The sequence below is a fragment of the Eublepharis macularius genome, chromosome 1 (genome assembly GCF_028583425.1).
Source record: "Eublepharis macularius isolate TG4126 chromosome 1, MPM_Emac_v1.0, whole genome shotgun sequence".
NCBI classification, from domain to species: Eukaryota; Metazoa; Chordata; class Lepidosauria; order Squamata; family Eublepharidae; genus Eublepharis; species Eublepharis macularius.
In genome coordinates, this window is record NC_072790.1 from 220,577,893 (window position 1) to 220,599,920 (window position 22,028).

Genomic DNA, 22,028 nt, shown 5'->3' on the forward strand with positions numbered 1-22,028 from the left:
TGAGTACTTTGTTGGCCACCTCGAGTTATCTGCGACTTGCATTCAAAGATAAGTGATGAATAATGAGGGTGGAATGGAGGAAGCTTCGTATCAAAATACTGTATCTCTAAAAGCCAGTAAGATGTATATGCAGTATGAGGTTGGAAATGGACCAGGGAGATGCAGATATAAATGGCTCCTTCCCATGTGAGCCCTGTGCTCTGAGAAACCGGAACGATGTGGAAGGTGTCTTTTATCTATTATATCACACAGAACAGTTGCATGGATGATATCAGACAACTAGAGTATGTTACTCTGAACTCCTTAAAGAAAAGACCGAAATGTGAGTTTAAAAAGTAGCTATGTCATGTTGTTTGTTGACTAACATGTTAATAAACATGCATGAAAATTCACTGTCAGGCTCAAAAATGTTTGATTACATTTTACAAGCAAGTTATTTCTCAGCATCTCCTATTACAAAAGTCAGGAAACCATCACAAACGGAAATTTGTAAAATAATAGACAGCTTTTCTCCTGAAAACTGAAATATCACCCTAGTAGATCATAAATCGCACTTCTAACTGTGGCAATGAAAAGTCTACAGCCTAAAATGACTTACATGTTAGCGGTCGATGAAGAAGGGTTATAATAACCCTAGCGAAACATGTGCTTTGCACATCTGAAATCCCAGGTTTGACTTCGGAAACCTCTGATTAAAGAGGGGTTTCAGGGAGCAAAGCTATGGAAAAAATGGCTTAAGAAGAACTGCTCCTGCTCCAACCTGACAGCACCAAGAAACTGACATGTAAAGTAGCTCCTTATGGGACTACTTGTGAGTAACAGCCACAAAACTCAGCCTTTGCCATGCGCTCTGTGACAACTGTACAAGTCATTAGAACCTGTCCTGCACCACCCATAAGAGCGTCTGCATTAATTTTCTGTTGCCCTCTAAGGGCACGGGAAAAGGTATGTATGCCAGGACTGGTCACACTGAATCAGCACATCAGATCCCAAGAAGAGCCACCACATTAAACCTTCTCAGCATTCAAGTAAGTGACACTACGGACCACAAGCTCCGTTCCTCGTTCGTGGCATGAAGCATCGCGTTTTCTGTGTGTATTCTTAGCACACGGACTGGACACAGTTAGAAAAGGTACTCATCCTTCCAAGCCTTTCTTTTCACGGTCGCCCTTTACAAACACCTTCGCCTGCTATTCTTTTTGCCTTTTTCATTCTAGTTTTGCATGCACCAAGCGATTTGGGAAGAGTGTTTGTAACTAACGACACCGTTGCAAGAGCTGGCACTGGACGCATTGAGAGCCAGTCGGAAATCCTATTTCCTCCTTATACCCCAAGTCATGTAAACCACTGGGGGAAAAAAGGAGCAAGCATCCTTTTTTTTAAAGGACGCAGAGAATGGAAAAGAAAGTCACGGAGCACAAAAAATAAAAGTCTTCGCCACCCCGGACCCCCCGAGAAGCGGTTTTTTGCAGGGGGAAGAAGCCATGTCTGAACAGCCCAGCTTTCCCCAACAACTACTACGGATCCCACACTGCAAAACAGTCCAACGAACAGAGAAAAACAAACCTCTCCAGCCCTCACCTTACAGCTCCAGGGAGCAGAGCAGACAGTAGGTCAGAAGACACGAGGCTGTCGGAAGCGGCGAAAAGGTCACACACAAGGAAAGCGCAGGACACACACAGCTTCCTCCACACTCCTGCAGCATTGTTAAAAAATCCCAGCGCGCAGGCAATGCCTATAGTGGCTTTTGCTCAGTGCATTGTGGGAAGCAGAGCTTCATTAATAGGGGGAAAAATGAGATGAAGAGCCCCCTAGTGGAAACACAGGAACAAGGAAAAGGGTATTTTTTTTAAAAAAAAATGCATAATAAACGTATCTATAGCAATGTCTGAAGTGCAAAGTACTGATGTCACTTGTTGTAGGGAAAGCGCCATGTCACAGGGGAACGACAAGTGCTTATTTTCTTGGCTTGGGGAAGTAAACATATGGTGATGCTAGATCAGGATGGGTAGCTGTGTTTGTATGTAGCAGTAGAAAAGACAAAGAGTCCAGTAGCACCTCTTATTTGTGGTAGGGTATGAGCTTGCGTGAACCACAGCTCACTTCTTCAGATATCTGTGAGCTGTGACTCACGAAAGCTCATACCCTTCCACAAATTTTGTTAGTATTATAGGTGCTACTGGACTCTTGCTCTTTTTGTATGATAGTGCTTAAAGTCAAGGCATCAGCTTGTCCAACAGCAGTTGATTTGGATCCAAGAAAGCAAAGAGGACTTTTGCAGCCCAGCTGCTTGAAAGCCTTGGAAACGGGAGATGTCAATGATTGACGCTGAGACCATTTGTTCTACCTGTGAGACGTTGGTCCTCTTGCACATGCATTAATCAAGGGCAAGAAATAAGAAAACTTAATTTTTTGAACACTGACTCCAAGACAGAATTTTCCTGGCCCATCCAGAATGCAATCCTCTTGGTCAAACTGTAGGTACTGGAAGATGCCAAACCAGAAAATAGTAAAGAGTCCAGTAGCACCTTTAAGATTAACCAACTTTATTGTAGCATAAGCTTTTGAGAACTATAGCTCTCTTCGTCAGAAACTGTAGTTCTCAAAAGCTTATGCTACAATAAAGTTGGTTAGTCTTAAAGGTGCTACTGGACTCTTTACTGTTTTGCAACTACAGACTAACACAGCTAACTCCTCTGGATCTGAAGCCAGAAAATGGCAACTTTCTCCTAGGCAACTTGGCTCATAGATCCTTGTTTTTTGAAAGACTTCAGGAAAAAAAAGGAATGCCATACATGCTCAGAGGTACTCGGTGAAACATACTAATCCTACGTGCTTTGCTGTTGGGAAGGTGACAATATTCCATATTGTTTCTATATTTTGGGAAGTTTCATAAGCAAGATAGTCAGCATTCTGGGTCTCCTGTTTGTTCTAGAAGCAGGGATAACCTGCCTCTAAAGACTTGACTCATCATTTTCACCACCAAGAAACCCAACCATTACATTTGCCAACTTGTTCCTCCTGGCCCCCCTCTTGGGTCTTTAGAAGCACCACACATGAAGTGATATGAGGAAAGCATGGCCCATCACTAGAAATGGGCACAAACCGAAATACGAACCAAAATTAAGCACGAACCAGGTTGGTTCATAGTTCGCGAACTGTGGTTCATCAGATCCCATTTCTGATGAACTGCCATGAACTTTTAGGCTGGTTCGTTTGGTTTGTTTTATGGTTCGTGACTGAAGACAGCCTAGTGCCAATCAATCAGTTTCCTAGGCAACAGGGGATGGACTTCCTGCAGACCTTCTGCTGACCCAGAAGTGACCTTCTGCTGGCCTGGAAGTGATGTTTTTCTGAACCGGATGTGACATTTTCATGAACCAAATGAACCGGTTCATGAACCAGTGGCAGGTTCGTGAAAGTTCGTGGTTCATGGTTCGTCAAATTTGACGAACCACGAACCGCATGGTTCGGTTTTTTTCTGGTTTGTGCCCATCTCTGCCCATTACACTGCTTTCACATTTGCTAATGCACTTTCAATTCACTGTCAATGCATTTTAGTGAATGTGTGCGAGTGGTTTTTCCTGTTTTACACAGTAAAATCCAGTTGCGAAGTGCATGAAAAAAGCTTGCTTGCTAAATCTCTGTTCATTATGCCACTTTAATGACAAAAGAGCAAAGCCATTTTTTAAAAAAGCTGGCAGATCTACCAAATCTATATGTGATCTCATCATATGATATATTCATCTCAGCTACCAAGTCACTGCATGGCCTTTAAGCAAGCCATTTCTCTGCTCCTGCAATGTGGAGAAATGCCCTCCACCCAAGAATTCACTCTAATATTTCAGTTACTGTGAAGGCAGTCTGTTCACATACAGGTAGGGGTGCCAGGTCCCCCAGGAGCAAAACCAGAGGGCAGGGCTTGCGGAGACAGGGGTTTATGCCCACCTGTTGCACTGGAAAATTTTACCATTCTTCAGCACAATGTAGAAGCTACATGACATGCTAGAAGGGGGGGGGTTTGCTAAAAATCAACCCCTAACTTAATGTATGAGGGCAATTTTTAGCAACTCGCCCTCCCAGCACAACCCATAACTTCTACATTGCGCCAGAAAATGTAATTTTCTAGTACAAAGCAGAAGCATGCAAGCACTTTGCACATATGCCTCACCCTAGTTGCTTCCCCCGCTCATCGATGAGGTGAGTGGAGGCAAGGTGACAGGGGCTGGGGGCAGGGGGGTGACATCTCTATGGACAAGAGTCCATCTGCAGACTCGTAGCTGGCAGAAAGGAGGGAGTTGAAGGAAGAAGTCTTCAGGCTCCAAGCACAGACGTATCTGGCTGAAGCAGGAAAATGGCTTACCATCCCAATTCATACCTAGAGTCAAAGAGGGAGGGAGAAAGACAGGAAACTCAGGAAAGGAGGAAGAAGCCCTCTTACTCCAAGCTTATAGTTCCTTGGCTGGGCACAAGCCATGATAGATTAAGGTTATACTTAGGGACTCCCTCTTGCCCATGTGGCAAAGGACAATGGAGAGAAGTCCCAACCAGGAGATCTAAAGTAATGATGAACATTAATCTACTGCAACTTCAAGTAAAGCTTTCCTGTTCTAATTAAACAACATTCTGAATAAGGAAGAGGGGACTGTGTATTTTCAACTTTTCTTTGTTCCCTTACTCAGACGGAAATGCTTGTACTTTTTATTTATTAAACTTTCTGATCTCTGGAAAAAACCCACACCTATTTGGTCTTGCTATCTAAACTGTGGTAAATGGGGTGGGGCATGAGATAAACTTGCCATTCTTGGCCATAATAGCTCAAAAGGGTGAAGTTGCAATAGATCATTCCTGCTTGCTAGCAGGAGTTGTGGCAACTGTCTATAGCCTCCAGGGCTTTTTTTCAGCAGGAACGCGGTGGAATGGAGTTCCGGCACCTCTTAAAAATGGTCACATGGCCGGTGGCCACGCCTCTGATCTCCAGACAGAGGGGAGTTTAGATTGCCCTCTGTACCACCGAGCAGCACGGAGGGCAATCTAAAACTCCCCTCTGTCTGGAGATCAGGGGGTGGGGCCACCGGCCATGTGACCATTTTCACCGAGGGCAATTTAAACTATTAAAAACTCCCCCCTTGTTCCAGCTGACCCAAAGTGACATCATGTGCGGTCTTGAGTTCCACCACCTCTTTTCCCAGAAAAAAAGCCCTGATAGCCTCTAAATGGCAATGCAAGTACAGAGTGCTAGATGAACAATTCCATTTAGCAGGAAAAACTCTTAGAGTTGTTGGTGGCAGTGGATGGTACCCAGTTTGTTATTTGCACCCCTGGGGAGTGAGGGGATGGGGCAGCATCACCAGAAGCGGTTCTCCCAGCCCTCGGGGGCAACTTGAACTAACAGGAAAGGGCTTATGAGTCTATTTCTTCACATGAGACTTAAAACATGAGTCCAACTTACAGGATTGTTGCAGTAATGTGTTCAGAACCTACACAACTTCTCCCCTTCCAGTATAAACACATGATGCTGTCTTACACTGCATCAGGCCACTCATCTATCAAAGTCAGTATTGTCTACTCTGGCTGGCAGCAGCTCTCCATAGCCTCAGTTCTTTCACATCACCCACTGCTAGACTCTTGTAACTGGAGATGCTGAAGGTTGAACCTGGGACCTTCTATATTCAAGTAGATGCTCTACCACTGAGCCACAGCGCCTCCCCTATGTTGCCCACTAGGCATATAGGGCAGCCATCTAATGGGCTTAATGACTGGAAAAGTAGGAGAGGCTGAGGGCACCTAGCAGACCACCAAACCATTTCTTATGGTCTGCCTTTGTCTTGGTGAGTTACTTGTGCTGCCTGGGATATTTTGTAGATTGGCAGTTATAATTACTATTTCAAATGGTTTTACTGTTCGAGTCACTCTTCAATGGCTCTGAGCTAGTAACTGGCTGTTATATTAAATGTGGTCAGGGTCATGATTTGCAGTTCACTATTCCAGGGGTTTAAACTGCATTTCTTCAATGCCTTGCTAATTTTTCAAACTCAGAAGAACTGGTGTTGCTCTAATAGCAACAAGACATAGCACAAGCAATCAGGGGCTATAATGCAAAGTTTGACTGAATGATATAAATTAGACTTCATGGAAAACCTATCAACATAACCATCATTCAAGTTTATGCCCCAAATACTGATGCTGAAGAGGAACAAATTGAAACATTTTATGCAAACATCCAAGAAATTGATCATACCCAGTCCAGGACCCAGCAGCCGACCAGCTCCTACTTACCTACTGTGCCCCCACAGCCCCTGCCAGCAGGTCCCTCATATGCCAGGGAGATCCCAGCCCACCTGGACCAAAGGCTTGAGTTGTGGTGGGCCTTGAGAGGGTGCAGATTGGCAGTGGCAGAACAAGGAGTGAGCAGACAGTGCAGGAGTCTCCAGCCGAAGCCAGCAGCACCAAGGCATCGCAAACTGGTAGAGTCAAGCAGCATCCAGCTGTGAACAGAGGTGCTGGCCCTGATGAGAGAGTCAGCATCAGGTGCACAGCTGATGAAGATGCTGGCTGGGTTCAGGCCGCAGAGGCGGCTCTGTGCCTGCATCCCTCCAGCAGGATGCAGGAAGAGCACAAGAGCCAGAAACAAGGGCAAGACAAGCTGAATGCCCCAAGAAAGGGCGGGCTCCATCACAGGCAGGTTCATGGGGCAATGGAGGCCCAGGGAAGGGCCAGTTGGGATGGCACCCAGGAAAAAGGTGCTAGGTCATGCCCTGAGGATGGGGCCATGGAAGATGAGGTGAGGGAACACAGTAATTGAGGAGAGGAATAAAAGGGAGGTTTGTGACACAAGCCCAGGAGAAGAAATGGGGTATGGTTCCTGATGCCAAGGACCACTCCTGGGGATGGAGGAGAGCACCCAGAGTGGCACAACCCAGGTTTCCCTTCTACTTCCACATCTGAGGGCTGTAGGAAGACCTGACCAGGAAGTTGACCTCAACAACTGATAATCATAGGTGACTGCTAGAACACAAAAGTAGGAAAGAAATAAGAATCAAATATTGTCAGAAAATGTGGACTAGGATTACAAAATGAAGCAGGAAAGCAACTCAGAATTTTCTGAAGCCAACCATTTGTTCATTGCAAATGCATGCTTGAGGCAACTGAATGGATGGTTCTATACATGGACATCACCTGATGGCCAGGGCCGGTGCCAGAGTTTCCGGTGCCTGAGGCCGGGGGCAGCTTCAGGGCTGTTGCTGCTCCCACGCAAGCACGCAAAGCGCGCGTGCACCCAGACTGCATGATAACATTACTGCGTGTGACATCACACAGCGTGCTACTGCGAGCCAGCCCCATTGGCAGCTGGGACAGTGCGTGGGTGGCCTCCCAGCCCTCCTGCTAGTTGCCCTGCGCCGCCCCAGCCACCTGCCGCACCTGGCCCGCAGCTGTGTGCAGGCAGTGGCGGCAGCACAGGGCAACTGAGCAGGAGAACTGGGAGGCTGCCTGCTCAGACTGCCCCACGCTGCCACCGCCAGCTGTGGGTGGCATGCTGGTGGCTTCCCAGCACTGCTGCTGCCAGCTCCGCGGCGCGCACCCCTGCTCCTGGCGCCCCCTCTGGTGCCTCAGCGCTTGAGGCGGTTGCCAGACCCACCTCCATGGATGCGCCGACCCTGCAGATGGCCAATACAGAAATCATATATATTACATAATTGGAAGCAGAAGATGGAGAAGCTCTATTCTCTCTGCTAAAACAAAACCATGAGCTGATTGTGATACAGACCACAAATTGATAGAATCAAAAATTAGAATAAAACTGAAGAAAAACACTAAAACAATCATAGTGCCAAAATAGAATCTAAATAAAATTCCTAAAGACTTTTTAAAAACGTGTAAAGAACACAGTAACATTACAGAAGTGTTCAGCACTTGTTTGGATCAGTCTAATAGTCCACAGCTGTAACTGAGCTTTTCCTTTCTGTGGAAAGAATATATCAGTATTGTTTATGACTTTCATCCTGGAGCTCAAATAACTATCCTTACCACCGTTCAATACATTGCTTGATGGGAGACCTCCTTTGGCATACCTGCAAGAAAAAAAAGATACAGCAAGGATCAATTATATTCACATTGGACTAACCCGGTGCCACCCACAGTGGTACAGTACATGGTATTTACTATGGATGTGAAAGTTGGACAATGAAGGAAGCTGACCAGAAGAAAATGGTTTCATTTGAAATGTGGTGTCGATGGACAGCCAAAAAGGCAAATAAGTGAGTTCTAGATCAAATCAAGGCTGAATTCTCCCTGAGGCTATCGTATTTGGTCACATCATGAGAAGAGATTCACTGGAACAGACAACAATGCCAGGAAAAGTTGAAGCCATGGTCTTCAGTTTGCAGGACATGAGCAATGCTGTTAATGACAGGATGTTTTGGAGGTATGAATTCTTAGGGTCACCAAAGTCAGAAGTAGGGTTGCCAGGCCCCCTCAATCTCCCGGCAGGGGACAGGGGCCTGGCACTTACCTTTAGGGAGAGGGGGGGCATGCGCACAGAGCACGCACGTGCGCATGCCCCCACAGGTGCAATGACATCACTTCGGGGGTGATGTCATTGTGCAGCCAGGCGCTGCAGAACGCGCCTGAAGCGGGCCATTCTACCGCGGATCGGGCCCAGTTTTGAGGCGCTGCAGAGCGTTCCTGTGCTCTGCAGTGCCTCAAAAACGGGCCCGATCCATGCTGAAATGGGCCCATTTTGGGGCGCTGCAGAGTGCAGGAGTGCTCCTGTGCTCTGCAGCGGCCTCAGTCTGGGCCAAAATGGGCCAATCCTGGCAGCTGCGTTGCACGGGAGTGCGCCGCACCGCGGGGGAACGCGCAAGGAAGGTGCGCCCCCCTGCTGCTCAGGTAAGTGGGGGCGGGGTGTGGGGAGCGGGGACAGGAGATTCCCCACCCCCACTGGGGGTCTGGGATCCCTAGTCGGAAGTGACTTGATGGCACATAATATACACACACCCAAATGTAGTTGACCACTTGCTCAGGCAATCACCACCACTTGGCACACTGTAGGGTTCCCAAGTCTAAAATGTCAGGCCTTTAGACTCCTCTGTAAAGTACTCTGGGGACATCACAGATCTTGTCTGGCCATTTAGGCCAGGCAACCTAAAATGGCTGACAAGATCCCACACAAGACACTCAAGTCTATGAGTTGGTGAGGGGATGGAAGAGGGGTTAAACAGGGAGATGGAGTGAGAGAAATGGAACAAAATGCAGGAGACAAGATTGGAGTAACCTGACCTTGTGGGTTTTCCACTTGCAATACATCTGTTTTCAAACACATGGGGAAAGGGGCTGTTAGTCAGCTCTGGAGATCTGCTCAGGAAAAAGCACAAGATCACTTTTTTAAAATATCACCAGAGATGTCTCAACTTTCTCCACAGGAGAGCATGTAGGATTAGATAGTTAAGATCTGCCACTTCCAAGCTCCTAGACTTCTTAATATCATGGCCCGCACTTTACAAGGGACGCACCACAGAAAGAGTTGCTGCTGCTGCTGTTGTTGTTGTTGTTGATGTCATTTAGAGTCTGCCTTTCTCACTGAGACTCAAGGCAGATTACACAGTGTGAGATTAGTACAGTCAATTTCAAGGACATTTCCATAAATGATGCCACAGGGTTAATAAATACAAGTTTACAAAGACATAGCATTAGTAAGAATCCAGTACAGAGTTGAAGAAATGCTGAAACAGAACATAAGCCATTCTAGGGCTGAGATTTGACCACATGAAGCACAAGTAGCTCATCAGAGCACATATTTAAGACTCTAAAACGAATTACAAACCTCGAAGGTTATATGTTTAATATATTTTGTAAATATTTATATTCTTAATCCTTACAAAGGTGCAAGTGCTCAAATGTGATAAATATTATACAATTTAAGACAACAGGTAGTATATAAGGCAACATAGTCGTGAAGTCTATGGTCCTTAACTCATTAGTGAAGCATCTGAGAAGCCCCTCCCTACAATACAAAAGCCTTTTTGAATAATTTGGTTTTGCATCGTTAATGCACATCTAATTTTTCTCTCTTCCTGGCCTACATAGAAAGAAAAGATGCTTGATAGATGACAAAGTCATACCCTTCCCCATAGCATAGATTCCTACAAGCCCAATTCAGGCATAACATTGGAAGTGTGAAAAGCAGCACCTCTGAAAAAAGATGATGCCATGTGATATACTCCATCTGGCTCTGTTTTCCGCAAACAACCACTATTGGGTTGGATCCACCAGCTTCACCACATCCCTGAAAAAAGGGATGTGGTGATCCCCTTTGACCACCAAAGTGGGCTATGCTAAGGATCATAGGAACTGCATGAACAAAACCTGTGTGGGATGGGCAATGTAGAAAGAAGAATTAGATGAGATTGACTGAAAAAGCTGATCCAGCCTATTTTCTGGTACTTGCCCATGGTCAATCACTATTTTGGAGGAAGATATGGAACATGATATTTTGAATCGTGTGTGCGCACACACTTGCATGATGATGACTGTTGTAGATGTTAAATCTCTGGCAGAGAATGGATGTATCTTCTTAAATGCCCAGATGTTGTGTGTTCTATCCCACCCTCCTCCTCTGATAAGCACAGACCAGGGCTGTCCCTGACACCAATGCTTGCGTGTGGACCCCATGCGGCACAAAAAAAAAACAGACCATGGCAGAAGATGCTGATATGGTGTTCACACCTATTGACTTGGCTACCACTGGTATCTTTGAAATTCAGGGTCTAGATACAGAATGTAGGAACAAGAATGCAGACGGTAATAACAGAGAAATGCGCATCTCTTGTTTTTCACTTTGATGTGGGAAATTCGTCACTCTCTGCTTGACCTGCCTGCTAGACAGCACAGAAGAGCGGCATGATATATGGATGGAGCTGGTTGTGATTGCGGGTACATGCTATAAACTTGGTAGCGAAAGGCATTGCAGTGCCTTGTTAGCCTACGGTGGACACATTTAGTAATATACCAGATGAACAGACAGATCCATATTTATAGCTCCCAATATATGCTGACACCTTAAAAAGCAGCCACAAGGGCTCCCAATTTGGATCAGGAATGTGACATTGGGAAAGGGAGTGTTTATCCCATTTTCCTGTGTTTGCCTAGTAAAAATTAAGACATAGCTGCTATTAGTCCCAGTGGGAAAAAAAGATACCAACAACAGGAGTGCCTATGTTTCCCTCTACTGGGGTTAATAGAAGCTTTGTGTACGTGTGTGTGTGTTAATTTCTATTAGTAAAATAGAGGCAGGAAGGGCTACCTCCCCTCTGCAATACTATGGCTCTGATGTAAATTAGTATGCAATCAATGGAGAAAACCCCTTAACAAAGTCTGGAAAAGAGCTTTTAATGCACAAAAAAGAGCCACCGGTTGCCCTTTTTAATTCTTGTTTCCTTTTTCATGTTTGTAATTTTTTTCTCAACATGCATTTGTGTAGATGTACTAGGTATATAAAAATCACTTTAAAATATTACACACACACGCAAGAAAAGCATAATTGTCCCGGAATATATTGACAACAGCACGGAACAAAGCTCACCAGTTCCAGCATGTGAAATAGAAGGCCTGGCTCTTCATAGTGCCTTAGGCTAGATGGTAATTTGCAGTTTGATCAAACTGAAGGTAGTTATCTGAATGGAGATGGGCTTATTAACTGATGTGTGCTAGTTGGCACCAAACTGGGATTTCAAACTAGAGTTTATAGCTGGTTCGATAAACACACTTCATAGTCATTTGGGTGTGTTGTGATATCTGAATTTACAAGCCACAGTTTCTTGAGTAGCACTGCTCCGGCAGCCATCTGAACCCATGAAGATGCCTTATACCAAGTCAGGCCATCGATCTATCTAGGTCAGAGCTGTCTACTCTGACTGGCTACAGCTCTTTCACATTATCCACTATCTGATTCTTTTAACTGGAAGTGAACCTGGGACTTTCTGCATGCAAAGCAGATGTTCTACCTCTGAGCCACCCATGGCCCTTCCCTTGTGCTGCTGGCCCAGTAGAAATTACCTGCTGCAGAGTCAGCAGCAGGGCTTTTTTTCAGCGGGAATGCCGTGGAATGGAGTTCTGGCACCTCTTGAAAATGGTCACATGGCCGGTGGCCCCGCCCCCTGATCTCCAGACAGAGAGGAGTTTAGATTGCCCTCCGCGCTGCTGGCGCGGAGGGCAATCTAAACTCCCCTCTGTCTGGAGATCAGGGGCCGGGACCACCAGCCATGCGACCATTTTCACCAAGGGTGATTTAAACTTTAGAAAACTCCCCCCTTGTTCCAGCTGACCCAAAGTGACGTCATTGTGCAGTCCTGAGTTCCACCACTGAGTTCCACCACCTCTTTTCCCAGAAAAAAAAGCCCTAGTCAGCAGTATAAACAAGAGAGAGACAAACTAGTTTTTTATGTGCACACTGAAATCTGTTACTTAGGTCTGATAGATTAACCAGATGTTTTGCTTTTGCACAGACCGCTGTTTAAGCAAATTATCATGTCTTATGATATCTGGATGCAGCCAGAGTCTTAATGTGCATTCACTTTTCAAGCATGTGCATTAGAGCCATACTGTCCCTGCAATTTAGACATGGGGGGCGGGGTTGTCGAGCAGGGAAAGCAATCTGATGAATAGCAACTGGAGAGAGAGTCAATAATGGCAACTTTTTTAAAGGCAGCAATTTATCACAGTTCAGGTACCAGAAACCTAGTTATTCTCTGAAAAATGAGGACAATTGGCTTATCCTGCTGTAATGATGATTCAATGTACTGCTCTGTGTGGGGCTGGCTCTTGAAAAACATTCAGAGACTTCAATTGATATAGAATGCTGCAGCCAGGATTCTGACAGGAGTGGGTTGTAGGGACTATTTCACTTGAGTCTTGGCCCATATATTCTGGCTCCTGTTCTTTTTGTGGGCACAATTCAAGCCCTGTATGGCTTAGCCAGTTTCTCTTACCCTCCCAGCAGGAAAGGGAGAACCCGGCACTCTTCTCATGTCGGTGCAGAGTGCACGTGCACTCCCAGGAGTGATGTCATTGCACAGGAGTGACATCATTGTGCAGGCCCTGGGAGCACTCCTGCACTTTGCACCTGGCTGTTTCTTAAAGAGTTGACTCATTTGGGGCCCAGACTGGCCAGGTGCAAAGCATGGGAGTGCACCCAGGACCTGCACAATGATGACACTCCACACCAGGAGTGAGCTCGGGAGGCCTGTTCCCCCACCTACTCCCCCCCACCGGCCAGGTGAATGGTAGCAGGGAGTGGAGGCTGGGAGCAATGGATCCCCTGTCCCCATGGGAGGTCCTTCGGCACCAGCATACCTGAAGGTCTGCCTACTCACTCACAAACTTACCTAACCACTACAGTTATCTTCCAAGTCCCTGCTTTGAGTGCCCCCACCTTCTGAGATTAGGTGAGTGGCAACCTGGGACAGGGCCTTCTCAGCTGTGGCACCAAAACTCTCCCCAGATAGCCTCACCTGTCCCCACCAGTTGCACTCTTCTGCCAGCAGGTGAAGACTTTTTTTTTAAACAAAGTAATGATACAAAAAGAAAAAAGGGAGGGGGGACAAAAATTTAGAAATAACTTTTTTGTTTCAAATGGCATGAAGTTACGACTTTTTGTTTCATCTGGCATTCCCTCGGTGATTTCTTTTTCCTGCCCTATGTTTTAATTGTCATTTTAATGTATGTGTATTGTATTGTATTGTATGTGTGCTTTAACTTGGTTTTAATTGTTTTAATGATATGTTTTTGTCTGGTTTTAATGGTTTTTAAGGTGTGCTTTATTAAGTATATTTTTAATCTGATAGTATCTTTGGTGGCCCTGATGAGGGCAGAAAGGCAAGGTACATATTTTGTAAATAAATTAACTAAATAAATAAATGGTGCAAAGCATTCTGCATATTTTTGCTTCACTGTGAAAAGGAGAAAGAGAACTGGAACTTTAGAGTGTGGGCAACGGTTTATCAAAAATTACAGCCAGCATTCAGGAAGAAACATGTCTAAGATGGTATTTAGAGCTTTATGATCTGATCCCTGAAAAAGCATAGCTTGTGATACAAACCTTATAGCTTCTATTTTAGGAAGATTAGTCGTTCCCTTTCTCCACAGGTGAAAAGGATGGCATTTTGTATCTCTCCATTCCCAACTCAGGGATGAAGGAGACCCCCGAGGGAAGTGGATGTGTCACAAGATAATTCCCTAAAGTGAGCCACATAACCCTTTCCTTAATTTATATGGCTTAATAAAAAAAGACCACGGTGCATGAAAAACAGAGACTGGGACGCCTGAACAAAACAGACCTTGTATAAAGAAATGATACCTGCCTGCAAGGAGAGCCTTTGTTATCTAATTGGATCAGAATGTACCCAAGCAGAGAGCTAAAGAGCCTAAAAAATGATGTTCTCGACCAACAGAGGCAACCCTCCTCTGAGACAGCTGCCTCAAGCGGCAGATTTTTGGCATCATTAAGTGCAGCTGAGCAACAGATAGACATATCTGTCCTGTGGAGCATAATCCATTTTGGTGTTCTTCTGCAGAAAAGTCTCTTGGACAAGCCCCATTGAAACAATCCGAAGTTGCACACAATCTTTTTTTGGTGGGAGTGGGAGGGGTGGAATCCCATAAAACTGTCTTCAGGCTTGAAGTAGATCGTAAAACAAAAAACAAAACCCTTCATTAAAAGCTTGGGTAAAAAACATTGGGAGTGTCTCCTAAAAGACAGTAAGATAGGGGCCAGGTAAGCCTCAAGGAGAAGGGAATTCCAAAGACAAGATGCCACCACTGAAAAAGCCCTGTCTCTACTCGCCATCCATCTCACCTAGGCAGGCAGGGCACAGAGAGCAGGGCTTGGAATACAGATCTTAACTGGCAAGCTGGAATACATTTTGAAGATAGCTAAGCTAAGTTGCTGTCCGCGTCCTGTTTTCTGAGACATCCCTCACTTTTCAAATTCCCTTCTACCCCTAACCAAGATTTTCGTTAATAGTCTATCTTGAACTCACCCAGGAATTCGCTCCTCTTATATTATGTACAAGAGAGTTGCACATTCTCTTTCCACCCTGTTGGATCACTTGCAAACTTGGGGGGGACAGAGACATGGAGAAGGCACCAGCATTACGTGCCCCATAACGTTGCCTTAAGGAAAAACTGAAAGTGACAGCATGCCATGCCTGCTGCTGGCTCTTTCCCCCTAATTTTTCTCCCACTGGCATTCCAGGCAGCCTCAGGGCAACAAACACAATCCTACCTGTAACAAAAGAATGAGTCATGTCACTGCTGGAGAGGAGACATCCTAGGAAATTTTCTCTCTCTCTTTGAGTTCCGTAATGGAAGAAATGGAAGAAAGGATGCGATGTAATTAACAAATACATTGTTAGCTGAGCAATCAGCTAACAATCAGCTGGATTGAATCTGAGACATTCCAACACTCGACAATAACAAAAAGCAGAATAGATACAAACTGGCTTAACTATAACTAGTTGTGTCAAGGCTTCTCCTCTTATTTCACTTGAAAGTCCTTCCAGTTAGGGGGGGCCTGGAGATCTCTTGGAATTATGACTAATCTCCAGACAACAGAGACCAGCTCCCCTGAAGAAAATGGCTGCTTTATAGGATGGATTTTATGATGTTGTACCATGCGGAGCTCCCCCTCCCCAATCCATTACCACCAGGCTCTACCCCCAGATCTCCAGAAATTTGCCAACCAGATGTTGTCTACCCTACTTTGGATCCTGGCTTCCCTTCGACCTCTGAAGTAGGAACTTCTTTCAAATTAAGTTTCCCCTCCCCATTGGAATTGCACAGCCACAGCGAGGACATGTGAATTCCCCTTACTTGTAAAACCAGGACGCTTTCAGAATGAATATTTAATTCACTCACCCATTTTACCTAGAGAGGGCAATAGAGCTTCCATGAGGTGGTATTCCCCATGGTATTCCCTCATACCCGCAATCCTCCTCACCTCACCTCTGATGTTCTCTTTGCCTACTTTTTAAAAATTAGCAGCTATGTCACTATGTAATCAAACTATAGTCATAGATCTACTATCATGGCATTTTAAAAACATGCAGGCAAAAAACCCTGGAAGTGCTGGGCGGTGGGCAACAGCAGGTATGATGTGAAATGGCTCCACTTATGGTTCCAGATGTGGGCAGGGAGTAGGGTTGTCAGACCTGGCTTGGTAACCAGTGGAAGACCAGGGGTAGGGTGTGGAGGTGACTGTTGACAATAGTATAATGTCACTATGGTATTACCATACGAGTTTCTGGTGACCCCCTAGAGAAATGTGATTTTTTTCCTGGACTTCCCCTGGAAGTGACATCACACCATCAGCATGACAACCAGTTTTTATTTTATTTTTCTCCCATTGCCATTCAGAGTGGTGGCAGGCAGGAAATGGGAGCTGGGGACAGGGGATCCCCATTCTCACCAGAGGACTGGCAATTCTAGCAAGGCTGTGGGTAAATCCTGATCCACCCCCCCACCGACACTTTTCCAAGTCATTGTGTTTGGTATGTTTCTTCAGGAAATAGATCCAGAGGAGTTAGCTGTGTTAGTCTGTAGTAGCAAAATATGCATCTGATGAAGAGAGCTGTGGCTCATGAAAGCTTATGCTACAATAAAGTTGGTTAGTCTTTAAGGTGCTACTGGACTCTACTATTTTTCTTCAGGAAAGATCATACAGTCCCAAGCAAGCTTGGGAAACCCACAGTAGACTCAGGGAAAACTCCAAAAGTTGACACCTTCATGATGATGATGCTCAGAAGTTCCAAAACAGAACTGCTGCACTGTGTGTGACGGGGAGGGGAGAGGGAAAATGGAACAAGACCTCCACGTGGAAGTAACCTGTATCAATCTATATCTAAGTCTAGCAACAAAACTCATTGTGGCAAAAAATACAATAGGCTCTAGAAAGGGCAGGGGGCCCAGGCTGCCCATTGCCGCCTCCCCCACACACTGATCCCAGTGGGGGGAGGGCAGGGCAGCCAGGATGGGCATGGACGTCTCCCTTGTGCCCAAATCCCAGCTGGGGGAGGGCAGGGTGGCTGGGCCAGGCATGGATGCCTCCCCTGTGCTCTGATCCTGCCCTGGGGAGGGCAGAGCAGCCGGGCTGGGCATGGATGTCTCCTCTGCACCCCAATCCTGGCCGGGGAAGGGCAGGGTGGCTGGGCCAGGCATGGATGCCTTCCCTACCCCCAAGGGAAGGGCTGGGAGGCAAGGCTACCCATCCTGCCGCCTCCTTGCCCCAAGCTGCCTATGGAGAGCTATGCAGGCAGGCCCTTTCCGCCGCCAGCCGATCAGGGCAGCAAAAGGTTGGGAGGTGTGTGCTCCTCTGCCACCTTCCTGCCCTGATGTGGGTGTGAGGGCTTTGCAGGTGGCGAAGGGCTGGTAGGCGGTTGTCCTTCCCGCAGCACCACATAAAAAGTGAGTCATTGCCAATATGGCCGTCGTCACACGGGCATCTCTTCCGTTAAATTTACAGCATATAGCGTCCTACCTGTTATCGACACAGTAACGTTTCTTTGGGTCACCTAACGGCTCTTCGCGCCACCAGCTGTCCACACCGAAGCACTCTGTTCTGTTCTCTCTAACCGCGCAGAAGCAGCTCCTCCCCCTTTTTAAAAATTATTCTGGCGTTTAATTCCGCTATAACGGAATAACAGCATATAAACATTCCGTTAGAGCAAAACATTGCGACCTTTTTGTTTTTCCAACTTTGAAATTATATAAATAGCCCTTTGCCTGCAGAAAACTCCCTGTCTGACGTGATCCCCATCACTGAAGACTCTGCCATGGCGATTGAGTCATTTTAACTTCAGCAGAAAGTTTGCATTGTGTTATGTCGTTATGACGTTATAAGGACATAATAAAATTTTGAAAAGGGGAGTCGCAGGAAGAAATGGATTCTGGGATTGAAGGGAGGGCATAGGACGTTGCGAGGCGAAATACATCGATGTGAGGCATTCACACTGAGGCACAAAATAGCGTGACTATCAAGCACAAAGCAGAAGAGAGAAAATCGCTACAGTGTTGGAATAAGGTGGGTGTTTGCCGGGAAATAGTGCCATTTTAGCGCTAAATAAAAGCCTGTGTGACGACGGCCTATGGCTCACCTTTTATGTTTAAGGATTCCTAAAAAGTGGACAAACTATCTTTAATAGAAATGTCTATCTTTTCATAGAAATTTATTTGCTCTTATTTATGTTTTAATTGGAGGAACCCTTCAGAAGCCTCCAAGAAACAGTATGAAAACACTATCCTAGAGAAAGGATATTCTGGACTCTTCCTTGCCAGTCATGTTCACCAAGTAGGGATTTTCTCCCCTGCTTCCCATGGGGGAAAAATCTTGCTCTGGCTAGGAGTGTAAAAGGCCAACATATAGAAGACTGAACTGTCCTTTTAACTTGGTGCTGCCCATTTCTTGAACCCCCCCCCCTTTCCCAAGCGAGCTCATTAAAGAATATTAACGATGCTGCAGTTTGACGCAGTGGCCGGTGCTGCCTCTATTTCAAGCCCACAAGCGCTTTTATGGGAGTTTCTATGCACTGTTTTGTTTTCACTTTAACAGGCAATTAACTTGGGTTTTAAAGAGTTAGTGCCATCGCCGGAAACAAAAACCAGCTTTGGCTGCTTCTCCTCTATGCCACAGCTCCTACAATGTTGTGGAATATCATTCTTGCCTCTCCCGTCCATCCATCACTCTGATAGTGCACTGAACATCAACTGTGTAGAGCAGAGGAGAAATTAAAGGCCATAAACTCATCTCTGCACGTCTGGCTGCAAACAGCAACACACCGGCTTTTGTTACTCATGAAATACTAATTAAAACGAATCGTTAAAGATCATCAGCAACAGGCCACATCTGTATATCATATCCTCTCTGTAATTAGAGTATAAGCAGATCACTCTTCTCTTGAAGCTCTGATCTTTTACTAACATTAAACCTCTCTTGTAAAAGCCATTTTTGTTCTCCACCTATTTATAACTTCATCTCCAAACCAGTAGCCTGGAGTTTCCCAAGCGTCTGATAACAGAGGCATTCTTTTTCTGAATTAAAAGTGCAGGCTTATTTTACTTGCATCCCTGTAAAAATGTCTGCCTATTTTTTAAAGCTGATATCCCTCTTCTGAATGGAGACTTGCAGAGTGCTCCCTCTTCTATTTTATCCTCACAACATTAGTCTGTGAGGTAAATTATTCTGAGGAAGAATGATGGGCCCAAGTTCACCGGTGAGCTTTCATAGAAGAGCAGGGATCTGAACCCCCTTCTCTCAAATCCTAGTCCAACACTCAAACCATTTCACTACCCATCCTAAAAGGAATATTTCCCCATCATGTTTCTGCATCAGTTGCTTATGCTGGGTATGCCTCCAGACGGGAAGAAGCTCTGCTTAAGGGCAGTGACTCATGAAGACAGACAACTTCCTCTGAGGGCAGGTAACCCTGTTGTTTCCCTGTGGGGAACAGTGATTGAATGATCCAACCACATCTGATACAGAGACAAAATGGAAACTGATTAAAAGGAAGCTAGGCCAGAGCACTGACTCATAAAGAGATGCACCTGACTGGAACTCTAGATATGTTATTTGATCCTAAAAAGAAATTGTGGGAGGAGAGATGATATAGATTGGAGTCACGGTGTTAGGAAAAGGGGTTAATTCCATTTGCTCTGCAGGATTTGAGTCCAGTGGCACCTTAAAGACCAACAAGTTTTTCAGGGTGTAAACTTTTGAAGAGTCAGAGCTCCCTTCTTCAGATATGAATAGGAATGGAGATACCAGTGCCTTTATATCCTGTCCAAAAAGAAGGTGGGGTGTTACAAGGGAGGGCATCAGGATATAAAGGTACAATGCAGCTTGAGTTAATGGGAGGGGTGTAGCATAGGAAGATGTCAGGATGGGATATAAAGGCTCAGGGATTGCCATTCCTACTTAAGTCTGAAGAAGGGAGCTCTTACTCTTGAAAACTTACATCCTGGAATTTTTGTTGCCCCATGGTACAGAGTGGTAAGCTGCTGTACTGCAGCCCAAGCTCTGCTCACGACCTGAGTTCGATCCTGGCGGAAGCCTGGTTCAGATAGCCGGCTCAAGGTTGACTCAGCCTTCCATCCTTCCAAGGTTGGTAAAATGAGTATGAAACCCCCTGTTTCCTGGGGGTAAAGTATAGATGACTGGGGAAGGCAATGGCAAACCACCCTGTAACACAAAGTCTGCCAAGAAAATGTAGATATGACATCCCCCCATGGGTCATTAATGACTCAGTGCTTGCACAGGGGACTACCTTTACCTTTATCTAAGGTGACACTGGACTCAAATCATGCTGTTCAGTGCAGACCAACACAACTACCCACCTAAAACTATCCATTTGCTCCGTTATCTCAGTTAAAAATGCCTCTCCCCCAATCTATTTTAAGCCTCAACAGAGCAAAAAGACAGACACAATCCAAGGTGAATCCAGTGTAACCCTCCTTTTGCTAAATAGAGAAAACTTCCTTGAGAAACAGATGATGGTCGGTTTCTTACCATTGTGATAGGCCTATAAGAGCCCTGTGTAACCAGATACTGAAGGTGAGTAACCACATCTCTGCCAGATAACAACACCTATTAACATATTAATTGAAAATCCAGCAGGGAAGAGGAAGGAAGACAGCATATATATAAGCCTTTTCCTCGCATGAAACCATCCACCTCTAGACAGCACAGCAATTAAGCTGCTCGGAAAACCGGATAAGACAGAAGACGGAGAACCATTAGGTGATACACACAGATTGATTACAGAGCGACTGACTTGCAGGTACACAGGCACTTCGAGGGAGTTGTATACTTTTAAAATGGCATCTGTAAGGTCAAGTTGATCTAACTAAACATGCTCTAGAGTGCATTAGAAAGCTTCTGAAGAGACTGTGGTGAAGAAGCGATACTATCTTTGCTATCACAATGTCAGCTGAATCACAACCAACTCAGTTGTTTTGGGTAATTCAGCACGAGAACTCTTGAGTCTGTATCTCAAAGTGATTGTGATTTGTCCACTAGCTGTGGTCTTTTTACAAGCTGTGGCTTCTTTATTGATAAACATCTCAGATCTGCTCTGATTTAGAAGCCAGCTTGGTGACAGATCATGCAGCAAAGGGGCCTATAGCAACACTGGGGCCTTTTTTGATGTATAGTTTTGTCATGCCATTTCTGACTGATGGCAACGGAATCCAGGGTGTGTGAAAAGCTACTCTGTCACTTGGACTCCTGCACTTCCTGGTTGTTAAAATCTTGTAGGAATATGGTGAGGATCCCAGCAACGAACATTATTAATGCCTTCCTATCAGGGGGGACTTCCATAAGCCTCTAAAAGAGGCTGTAATTTGTCCTCTGCTGAAGAAACACTTGAGAAAGATTATGGTCAATTATCAGTCAGTTTCTAACTTACCCTTTTAGGGAAGTATTTGAGCAATGGCATGTTTACCTTTGATCTTTTAAAATACAGGCTCAGACTTGAATAAAATATGACGTCAGGCCTCTGATGACTTTGTGATCTCCTTCTGCAGATGGATAAAGGGAACATTTCCCTGTTCATCTAGTTCAGTGTTTCTGCTAACTTTGATATGGTTGACCACTTAATATTGTTAAAGCATTTGAAGTACACAGTGGGAACTAAGAGGATGACGCTGAGATGGTGTGGGCTCAGTAGATACTTATAAGAGATGACAAATCTGCTTCACAGGATTTAGACTGGGTTTCCACATGGCTCTTGGCTATCTCCAGTACTATGTGAAACTTTAAAATTAGATCACATCTAGCTTTGAACTAGGATGTCATCAATATGCTGATAACATCCAGATATATATTTATTTAATAAGCCTTAAGAAGCTGCTGTCTCTATCCTAGGCCAGTGTCTGGTAACTGTGGTGAAACAGATGAGGGAAAACAAATGGAAACCGAATCCATGTAAGACAGAGGTGATGCAAATCAGTACGGCTGAGGTTCTAGAATGGGATGTGCATTC

At 45.3% G+C, this 22,028-nt stretch overlaps 1 protein-coding gene across 1 annotated transcript in view; it reads right to left on the bottom strand.

Annotated features, from left to right (window-relative positions):
* Window positions 1-1,686, bottom strand: part of EXTL3 (exostosin like glycosyltransferase 3) — a 196,010-nt gene extending 194,324 nt beyond the window's left edge. The window contains exon 1 of the mRNA XM_054988380.1: window positions 1,582-1,686. The gene's annotated coding sequence lies outside the window, so the exon portion shown is untranslated. The remainder of the gene's footprint in view (window positions 1-1,581) is intronic.
* Window positions 1,687-22,028: the final 20,342 nt, after the last annotated feature.